This window comes from Apium graveolens, chromosome 7, assembly GCF_009905375.1.
Source record: "Apium graveolens cultivar Ventura chromosome 7, ASM990537v1, whole genome shotgun sequence".
NCBI classification, from domain to species: domain Eukaryota; kingdom Viridiplantae; phylum Streptophyta; class Magnoliopsida; order Apiales; family Apiaceae; genus Apium; species Apium graveolens.
The window spans coordinates 133,028,029-133,038,603 of NC_133653.1; the positions used below are offsets into that span (position 1 = coordinate 133,028,029).

Consider the following 10,575-nt stretch of genomic DNA (forward strand, 5'->3'; position numbering starts at 1 on the left):
GTATCTTTGCCTGATCAGCAAGATATCAGGTTTATGCCAAGGTTTTCTTCTTTCCAAATTCATTGGATATTATAACTCTGTTTATATTTTTCATAACAGAGGTTTCCAAGGAAAGTATGAGATATATATATAGGTGTATATATATCGGGACTTAATGAAGTATCTCGTAACTTCATTATTTATAATGATATTTCAAAGATAAAATTTATTCAAGTCTTTTCTTGTCTTCTCATCTCTATGATGAACTTTTGAAACTGATGATACCTTGAATGGTGGTAGTTCAAGTAGTATCCAGAAAAGATATAAGTATATTGGAGTATCTTGTAACTTTATCTTTTCAACTTATATCTGGTTAATGATTATCTTATGCATGACAAAGATTTTCACAAAAACGTTGAGACAAGGTTAGATATATGAGATCACCTTGCAACGATATTTTTATACAGTTATAAACTGGAACTCTGTGTATATTATGCATGGAAGAGGACTTTCAAGATTTTGAAAAGTATTTATACATATATACTGAATATTTTGCGACTTGGTCGCGATAAGATATCAAACTTGGTTCATTTTTTTACTTGACGAAGAATTTCATGAGTACTATGAAAATGCTCATATATTGTTAATCATTATACATATTATTTCGGTGTGCTTGTTGCTCACCCTTGCTTTCTTCTTTCATCACACAACAACAGATAGACAAGATGAACAGGATCAAGCTCCCAATTCGAGAGCGGATAGGAAACGTTCCGCAGTTTCCTGTAGGCGTTGATGCCGTTGTAGCTGAGGTAGGGTCTACCAATAGGCTAGGCTTTCAACTTTTGATGTACCAGACTTATGTATATTTATGAATTGTAATAATGGCAAAGAATATGTAAATTTATTCAGAAACCCTTTTGAGGTGTAATGACTTATAATTGTGGAATAAAATGACTTGTGTTATTGTTTGGTATTCATCTCTGAGACTATAACTTGTGGTGTGTATGTATTGTGGGGTCACAGTACGCAGTAGTTGGTTGATTATTAAGATTAACTATTATTAAGGGAAATGGAACTCGTGACAATCCGGATCCCCGACCCCGGATTTGGGGGGTGTTACAAGAGTGTTTGAGAGGATGTTAGGGCGAAAACACGCACTAATATTCACGCAAGTATACGCGTTCGCAAGTATTATAGAATATTTTCTAGTTCGTTCCCTCAGAGACTCAGACTAAATTATTGTCTAATTAAACTCATTCACCAATGTATGATTACTTCTCAATTTTAAGACACTAACACTTAAAATTGTTGATTAAATATTAACTACAATTAACTACTTAATTAATCACTTAACTAACACTTCAATTTATCAATAATAAAATACTCATGAGATCACAACTTCATTATTACTTCCTTCTATAGCCATTGTTATTACCTTTAGCATGTGACAGTGATGATATTAATCGAATAACACAAAACTGATAAAAGCCAACTTTCATTGTACTAATACCATTCTACCAAGCATCCAAAATTAAGATAGAAGTTAAATAGTCATCAATTATGTTGAGTTCCTATATGTCTACAGAAATTGACAACACAACGATTTAAGCACAAGTTATTCCTTTTGATTATATAGGGCAAATAAAACTGTTAGAGTTACCCACTAATCATGCACAACGTACATGATCCTATGCTAGCATGGCAAGTTCTAAATCTCAAGATTCACCGTCGCTTCACAAGAGATTAACACCCTATCTTATATGTTCGCGACGCACATAAGACGAATACGCACAACCAATACTAGATATCATACAATCATCACACACTAAAGTATTAAACAATTAACTAAAGAATTCCATAATAAATCCGTTGCAACCCCATGATCACGATTAGCCCATAATAGAACTTATCGTCATCATGGGTTCATATGAAATCATGATAAACAAACACAAGAAAATAATAACTAAACTAATTATATTAAACCAGAGTACGTCACAAGAGTAAATAAGTTCAAAGCAAGAAAACTAGCATCCAACCTTACAACGAAACAAGAATCACAAGAATATATGCTTCCTCTTCGTTGCGGTGTGCTAAATCGGTCTTCTTCCTTATCTCCTTCGCTCCTTGCATAAAAACATAATCTTCTTCAATCCATACTTGTGAAAACGTCTCAAATCTACTTATATAATAGTCTCATAAAACTCAGATTACATAGAAGTGGAAACCAAACAGAAGTAGAAGTCCTAAAATAAATTGTCTTTTTTCCCAAACCCTGCGCGGCCGCTCAGCATAGCTGAGCGGGCGCTCAGACCTCTACTGGAAAAATTCTGATTTTGCTCCGTTTCTTCGCCGTAATCTGCCCGTTTCTTTCCTCTCGCAATGGTGAACACATTCCAAGGCTTATTCTTGATGATTCCTCCCCCGAAATGCAACTAAAACTCTGAAATGCATAAACACTAGAAAAACGCATCAAATACACAAAATACTTGATTTCAAAACACCAATTTAAGCCATTTTAAGACGTTCTAAGTGGTATAAAATGCCACTTATCACACCCCCAAACTTAAATCGATACTTGTCCTCAAGCGTCACAGCCTCAAAAATAAATAAAAACATGCATGAATGCAATCTACATGAAAATGCAGCGATCCCCCTTACTACAATTAACCAACCAAATTACCACATCTCAACGAATGCAGTTAGACAACTAAAGATCAATAAACTCATGCAAACGGACATACAGCCAGAAACGTGGTGTGTGCAAATGCTTAACAGATATGCTTCGGAACTAGACCAATTACTATGACTAGACTATCCTCAAGGCAATCCTACGATTATACAAAGAATAAAAAATTCTAGGCACAAAGTGATATACAACACTACAAGAACTCTGGAGCTTAATACGGAATCGTGCTTTTTATTTACAACTCAAATGCTTATTTGACCGTGCAATGAGTGAGGTCCACAAAAGACTTATACAATGGTATCCATGTAACGAACGTTAGGTTAGCGGATCCCAGACTCTAAAAGCCTTAGGTCACTAGGCACAAAGTCCCCTAAGAACTTAATAACTCGAATACCAAAGAGCACACTCCTGATCAATTATGCATAAACTAATTTTTTTTTAACTTCTGAGCAAGTGCGTTTCGCTCCATCTTGCTCAACCCTAGACTACTCGCACCATATGCGAGCCGGCTACTAGCCATTTGACGCCTAACCACAACTAGCAACAACTTCCATATTTTTTTTTCTCCAATTTTTTTTTCTTTTTCATGCCTTTATCACTAAGAACCTATAATCGAATTCTAAGCATAATAAGTAGATTGACCTTGAAAAAACCAAATCATAACAACAATCTAGCCCTTACGCATTCTCTAAGACTTAGTGGACTTACAATTGTTTCTAGCATGCATATCAACCTACACGACTTAATATCACTTTAATGCTATCACTACACTCGCATCAATATCACAATTCAGTCGATAAATCATTACAAAAGGGATCATGGTAAATGCATGAGCTACATGACATTCATAACAACAAAAAAAAAACTATATGGCATAAATTATGCAACTATATGAACTAAACTATCATGAATATGCAACTATATGACACACACACAATATTCCTTAACTACCACCCCCAAACTAAAAATCTTCACTATCCTCAGTGAAAGTAGTAGAAAGGAACACAGGGTATACCTACTCGGAGTCATCATCATCATCACCCTCAGTGGGTGGAGTATTAGGCGGCGGGTATGCAGCGTCCTCACCAAAAACTGGCCACTGGATATCAGCTCCAAGGCCTCGAAAAGCAGTCCCTAACGCAAGGGTGAGCTCCTGAGCAAACCTGCTCTGCGTCTCATACATGGCATCCATCCGCCGTGAAAGCCTCCTATACTGGGCATCAACCATCCCAACACCCTCCTGAGCTCTCGAAGAACCAGCCTCATCTCGCCCTGGCCTAGCCATAGTAGCACCTCGTGCTGGACGCCCTCCTGGAAGACGATAACCCAGCCCATGCTCCTCAGGCTCACCACCGGTCCACTCCTGCATCCCATTCAGAGTGCCAGAATCAATCGGAGCTGCTGGCAACTGCAACTACTCATGAGCCGGCCAGTTCACTCCCACTGCTCGGCATAGCTTCGTAACCGTAGATGCATAAGGGATGTTCATATGCTTCGCTCCCCTCAAAAACTTCAAAATTCCTTGGTAGATAAACTCACCAAGGTCCACATAGTATTCCTCATTCAGAATTCCCCACAACAACTGTGCTCTCTCAACTGTGACCTCGTGTGCATGCGAAGAAGGCAAAATATTAGCACAAATAAATGCATTCCATGCACGGGCATACCTGTTCATGGCGATCGCCGGAAAGTGACGATACTCATTAGTGCCGGTCCTGCAGGTCCAAACTGTGCCCGGTCGACAGAGAGTCGTACAAATCAAATCCAAGTCAAAATCCTCAGCAGTCTTTTCATTCCAGTTCTCCTCCTCGGGCTTCCTCTCTCGCTGTCCAATCACACGGAGAATCGCCGCAGGATGATAATCAATCGTCAGCCCACGGACCACAGAAAACCCATTCTTTTCAGCCTTCGCGTTCGCGTAGAACTCGTGAACAATGCTTATCGGTACCGCTTCGGGTGACTCACAAAAAGCTATCCACCCCTTCTCCGCAATCATGGGCAACAACTCACCATCCCTCCCCGATGGTAAAAAACCCCTCTCCTTCAGAATCGGCTTCCCCAACAGCCTAGTGTACTCCTCCGCGGCTCTGTCAGTTAACCGAGGCCTTGCAGCAGTACCCCTCGATGAATCAGCAGTAGGAACTGTGCTGCTACTGTCAATAGTGCGTGCTCTCTTGGGTGCCATTGATTCGTGAATAAAAGTGTGCAAGAACTGATTTTTGATGTTTGTGAGAGGGCTTAAGTGTAGGAAGTTTTGTTGGAGATATGTAGGATAGGTGTATGTATATATAGGGTGTGGATTAGATTAGGGTTTGGGAATTAAGGGGTAAAATGATGGGGTAGTGGGAACAAATCGTGGGTTTATGGGCTAAAACTATTTTTGTGTTTTTTTTTTCTGAACTGAAAAAAAATTCTGGTACTCGACCCCTGAGCGGTCGCTCAGCTTGCTGTGCGGTCGCTCAGCAAAGCTGAGCGGGCGCTCAGGGGGTCACTGGAATTTTTTTTTTCAGCCCCTGTTTTCTGATTTTTTTGTGTGTTTGGATAGGTTATTAACTTCTAAGGGTTCCTATAACAACAATTCATGGGTTGCCTCCCACGCAGCGCTTCTTTTTCGTCATTAGCTTGACGTTTCGTACCCTTCTCAAGTAGTCAACAAAATGGCACTAACCACTTCTCGGTTTGCCATGTCCCCATAGTAGTGCTTCAACCGCTGACCGTTAACCTTGAATGCTTGGTCCGGATCATTCTCAAAAATTTCCACCGCTCCATGTGGAAACACAGTTTTGACAATAAAAGGTCCAGACCACCTTAATTTCAACTTTCCAGGAAAAAGTCGGAGCCGAGAGTTGAATAAAAGAACTTGTTGCCCTGGCACAAATAACTTAGGATGTAGCTTCATATCGTGCCACCTCTTCACCTTTTTCTTATATAATTTGTTATTCTCGTACGCTTGAAGTCGAAATTCATCAAGTTCATTAAGCTGAAACATTCTTTTCTTACTAGCTGCATCTAAATCCATGTTCAACTTCTTCAATGCCCAGTAGGCCTTATGCTCAAGCTCCGTAGGTAGATGACATCCCTTACCGTACACCAACTGAAACGGTGACATCCCAAGTGGAGTTTTGTATGTTGTTCTGTAAGCCCAAACAGCTTCATCGAGCTTTAAAGACCAATCCTTCCTTGACGGACAAACAACCTTCTCTAGAATGCGCTTTATCTCTCTGTTAGACACTTCCGCTTGACCATTTGTTTGCGGATGATAGGCAGTAGCTACTCGATGATTCACATTATAACGCTGCATCATAGAAGTGAACTTACGGTTGCAAAAATGTGATCCTTCATCACTTATGATTACCCGAGGTGTTCCAAACCTTGTGAAAATTTGCTTATGAAGAAAATTTAGCACTGCCTTTGCATCATTTGTCGGTAAAGCTTTAACTTCGACCCATTTTGAGACATAATCGACTGCCAGCAAGATGTACTGATTATTACAAGACGAGATAAAAGGCCCCATGAAATCGATTCCCCACACATCAAAGACCTCGACTTCAAGGATCACATTTAATGGCATCTCATCCTTCCTTGACAAATTTCCCACTCTTTGGCAATGATCACACCTTAAAACAAACTGATGAGCATCCTTGAACAAAGTAGGCCAGAAGAAACCTGCTTGCAGAATACGAGCTGCCGTCTTCTCACCACCATGGTGTCCACCATAAACCGTGGAATGGCAATCTCGTAATATCCCCTCCGTCTCACAGAACGGGATACATCTCCTGATGATCTGGTCAGCTCCCTGTCTAAACAAATATGGTTCATCCCACATATACCACTTCACCTCATGCAGAAACTTCTTCTTTTGAGTGGATGTCAAATTATGAGGCATTATATTGCTGACGAGATAGTTTACAATATCTGCAAACCATGGTTCTTCCTCCTGAATTGCAAACAACTGCTCATCCGGAAAAGATTCATTGATTAACGTCCTATCCTGTGAAGTAGAATCGGGATTCTCCAATCTAGAGAGATGGTCAGCTACTTGATTCTCAGTACCTTTTCTATCTTTGATCTCTAACTCAAATTCCTGAAGTAAAAGCACCTAACGAATGAGTCTCGGCTTTGAATCCTTCTTAGAAACTAGATAGCGAATAGCTGCATGATCAGTGAATACTGTTACTTTCGTACCAAGTAGATACGATCGAAATTTCTCAAAACCAAAGACTATAGCCAAAAGCTCCTTCTCAGTAGTGGTGTAGTTTAATTGGGCACCATTTAAAGTCTTACTCGCATAGTAGACCACATGGAAGAGGTTTTTCTTGCGCTGTCCCAGAAATGCACCTACCGCATTATCACTCGCATCACACATCATCTCAAATGGTTTTGTCCAATCTGGTGCGGTAATAACTGGTGCAGTGATCAAACTCTTCTTGAGAGTCTCGAATGCTGCCAAACAGTCGTCATCAAATTTGAAAGGCACATCTTTCTCAAGCAGATTGCACAACGGCTTAGATATCTTTGAAAAGTCCTTGATGAATCGCCGATAAAAACCCGCATGACCAAGAAAACTACGGATTCCTTTCACAGAATTAGGTGGGGGAAGATTTTCAATGACTCCCACCTTGGCCTTGTCCACCTCCAGACCCTTGCTAGAGACCTTATGCCCAAGGATAATGCCTTCACGCACCATAAAATGACATTTCTCCCAATTGAGCACCAAATTAGTTTCCACGCATCTTTTGAGTACGGCGCGCAGATTATTCAAACATTCATCATATGAATGTCCAAAGACGGAGAAGTCGTCCATGAACACTTCGACGTTATTTCCAATCATGTCAGAGAATATAGACATCATACATCTCTGAAAAGTGGCCGGGGCGCCACATAATCCAAACAAAACTCTGCGAAAAGCAAACGTGCCAAATAGACAAGTGAAAGTAGTCTTTTCCTGATCCTCTGATGCAATACAAATCTGATTATACCCGGAATAACCATCCAGAAGACAAAAATACTCATGACCCGCCAATCTGTCAAGCATCTGATCAATAAATGGAAGAGGGAAGTGATCCTTCCTTGTGGCTTTGTTCAATTTTCTATAATCCATGCATACTCTCCATCCTGTAACTGTTCGAGTAGGGATGAGCTCATTCTTTTCATTTGCGACCACAGTGATACCTCCTTTCTTAGGTACACATTGTACGGGGCTCACCCACGAGCTGTCAGAAATAGGATAAATGATGCCTGCATCTAGCCATTTCAGAATTTCTTTCTTCACCACCTCCTTCATGATGGGATTCAGTCTTCGCTATTGTTCCACAATTGGCTTACTACCTTCCTCTAGCAGAATTTTATGCATACAATATGAAGGACTTATCCCCTTGATGTCTGCTATGGTCCATCCTATAGCCGATTTGAATTCTCTCAAAATCCTTAAGAGCTTGTCTTCCTCACTACCTGAAAGGTCAGATGAAATAATAACAGGTAACGTAGCTGAATCACCTAAAAAAGCATACCTCAAGTGTTCAGGTAATGGCTTGAGCTCCAAGGTAGGTGCTTCCTCTATTGATGGTTTGAGCTTTCCTTCAGCATTCTTAAGGTCAGAAGTACCAAGAGATTCAAATGGTATGTCCAGCTTTCGCTTCCAGGGAGAAGCGTTCAAATATTGTAATTGCTCGTTGCCATCTTCATCATCGCTGTCAAAATCCCCCACTAAGGCCTTTTCTAATGTATCAGACATTAGCATGCGATCGAGTTCCGAAGTAACCGCAGAATCAATCACATCCAATTTTAAGCACTCCTCATCTTCTGTAGGGAATTTCATTGCCTTGAATACGTTGAAGGTCACATCCTGATCTTGGACCCGCATAGTAAGTTCCCCTTTTTGCACATCTATCAAGGTACGGCCAGTAGCCAAGAAAGGCCTTCCCAAGATTATGGGAATCTTCTTATCTTCCTTAAAATCCAGAATAACAAAATCTGCAGGAAAGAAGAGCTTATCCACCTTGACGAGCACATCCTCAACTATGCCCCTTGGGTAAGTAATGGAACGGTCAGCCAATTGTAGCGACATGTATGTGGGTTTTGGATCAGGCAGATCCAGCTTTTTAAAGATCAACAACGGCATCAGATTAATGCTTGCTCCCAAATCACAAAGGCACTTGTCAAAAGTCAAATTGCCAATGGTGCAAGGAATGGTGAAGCTTCCTGGATCTTTCAGTTTTGGTGGTAACTTTTGCTGCAGAACAGTGCTGCATTCTTCCGTGAGAGCAACGGTTTCAAGGTCATCCAGTTTCACCTTCCTTGAAAGAATAGTCTTCATAAACTTCGCATAACTAGGCATTTGTTCCAGAGCCTCAGCGAAAGGTATATTGATGTGAAGTTTCTTGAACACCTCCAGAAACTTCCCGAACTGTCTATCCAGCTTTTGTTGCTGCAATCTCTTAGGAAAAGGTGGTGGAGGATAGAGTTGTTTCTCCCCTGTATTAGCCTCAGGTAGAGTGTGTTCAACAGTAGTCTTCCTTGGTTCTGCCGCTTTCTCCTTTTGCTTTGGTTCTTCATCTCTAATTTCAGCTTCTACTTCTTTTGCCTTTTCAGCATCAACTACTTTTCCAGACCTTAAGGTAATAGCCTTGACTTGCTCTTTAGCTTCCTTCCTGCCTGGTACTTCCGTGTCACTGGGAAGAGTGCCAGGTTGATGATTGAGCACTGCATTGGCTAATTGGCCGATTTGATTTTCCAAGGTCTTGATAGAAACCGCCTGACTCTTGCATAACAGATTAAGTTCCTCAAAATCAGCACTAGTAGGTGCAGCTGTACTTCCCTGTTGAGGATATGATTGCCTTGTAACATACTGCTGTGGTTGCTGGAATCCAGGTGGGTTAAACTGTTTACTCACTCCTTGCTGATATGGTGGCTGAATAGCATTCTGATTATTCCCCCAGCTGAAATTTGGATGATTTCTGTTGTTAGGATGATAGGTCGCTGGCACAGGATGCTGTTGTCGCTGATAATTATTCACATACTGAACAGATTTGTTGACAAGAGAACACTGATTCGTAGCATGAGAACCTGTACAAAGCTCACAAACCATAGCTATTTGATTAACTCCATATGTAGCCAGAGAATCAACCTTCATTGATAGCGCTTGGAGCTGGACTGCAATAGCGGTGGCTGCATCAACTTCCAGAATACCTGCTACCTTGCCTGACGTCATCCTCTGGGTTGGGTTTTGATGCTCATTTGCAGCCATCGTCTCTATAAGATTATACGCCTCAGTATAGCTTTTAGCCCATAAGGCGCCTCCAGCTGCTGCATCGAGCATGGGCCGAGATTGGGCCCCCAAACCATTATAGAAACCAGTGATCACCATCCAATCCGGCATTCCATGATGTGGACATTTTTCAACATTTCCTTGTAGCGTTCCTAAGCCTCGCACATAGATTCTGCAGGTTGCTGCGCAAACTGAGTAAGAGCACTCCTCATAGCAGCAGTCTTTGCCATCGGATAAAACTTCACCAGAAACTTTTGCGCAAGATCTTGCCACATAGTGATGGACCCAGCTGGTTCAGAATGTAACCAGTCTTTAGCCTTGTCCCTCAGTGAGAATGGGAAAAGCCTCAACTTGATAGCCTCATCAGTCACGCCATTATACTTAAAAGTGCTGCAGATCTCGACAAAATTCCTTATGTGCATGTTGGGGTCTTCAGTTGCCGCTCCTCCAAAAGAAACAGAATTCTGCACCATCTGAATAGTGCCCGGCTTGATTTCAAAGGTGTTAGCTTGAATAGCCGGATGAAGGATGCTTGACTGAATATCATCAATTTTAGGCCGAGAAAAATCCATAAGAGCTGGATCAGCTTGAACAATACGATCTCCCATGTTTACTGGTTCTTTCTGCTCAATTCCTGAATCCG

General features: G+C 41.1%; 1 non-coding gene across 1 annotated transcript; it reads left to right on the forward strand.

The window, feature by feature from the left end:
• The first annotated feature begins 10,041 nt into the window (after positions 1 to 10,041).
• LOC141675810 (small nucleolar RNA R71) lies at positions 10,042 to 10,147 on the forward strand. Its single transcript, XR_012556442.1, has one exon. It is a non-coding gene; the product is annotated as a small nucleolar RNA R71 (small nucleolar RNA).
• Positions 10,148 to 10,575: the final 428 nt, after the last annotated feature.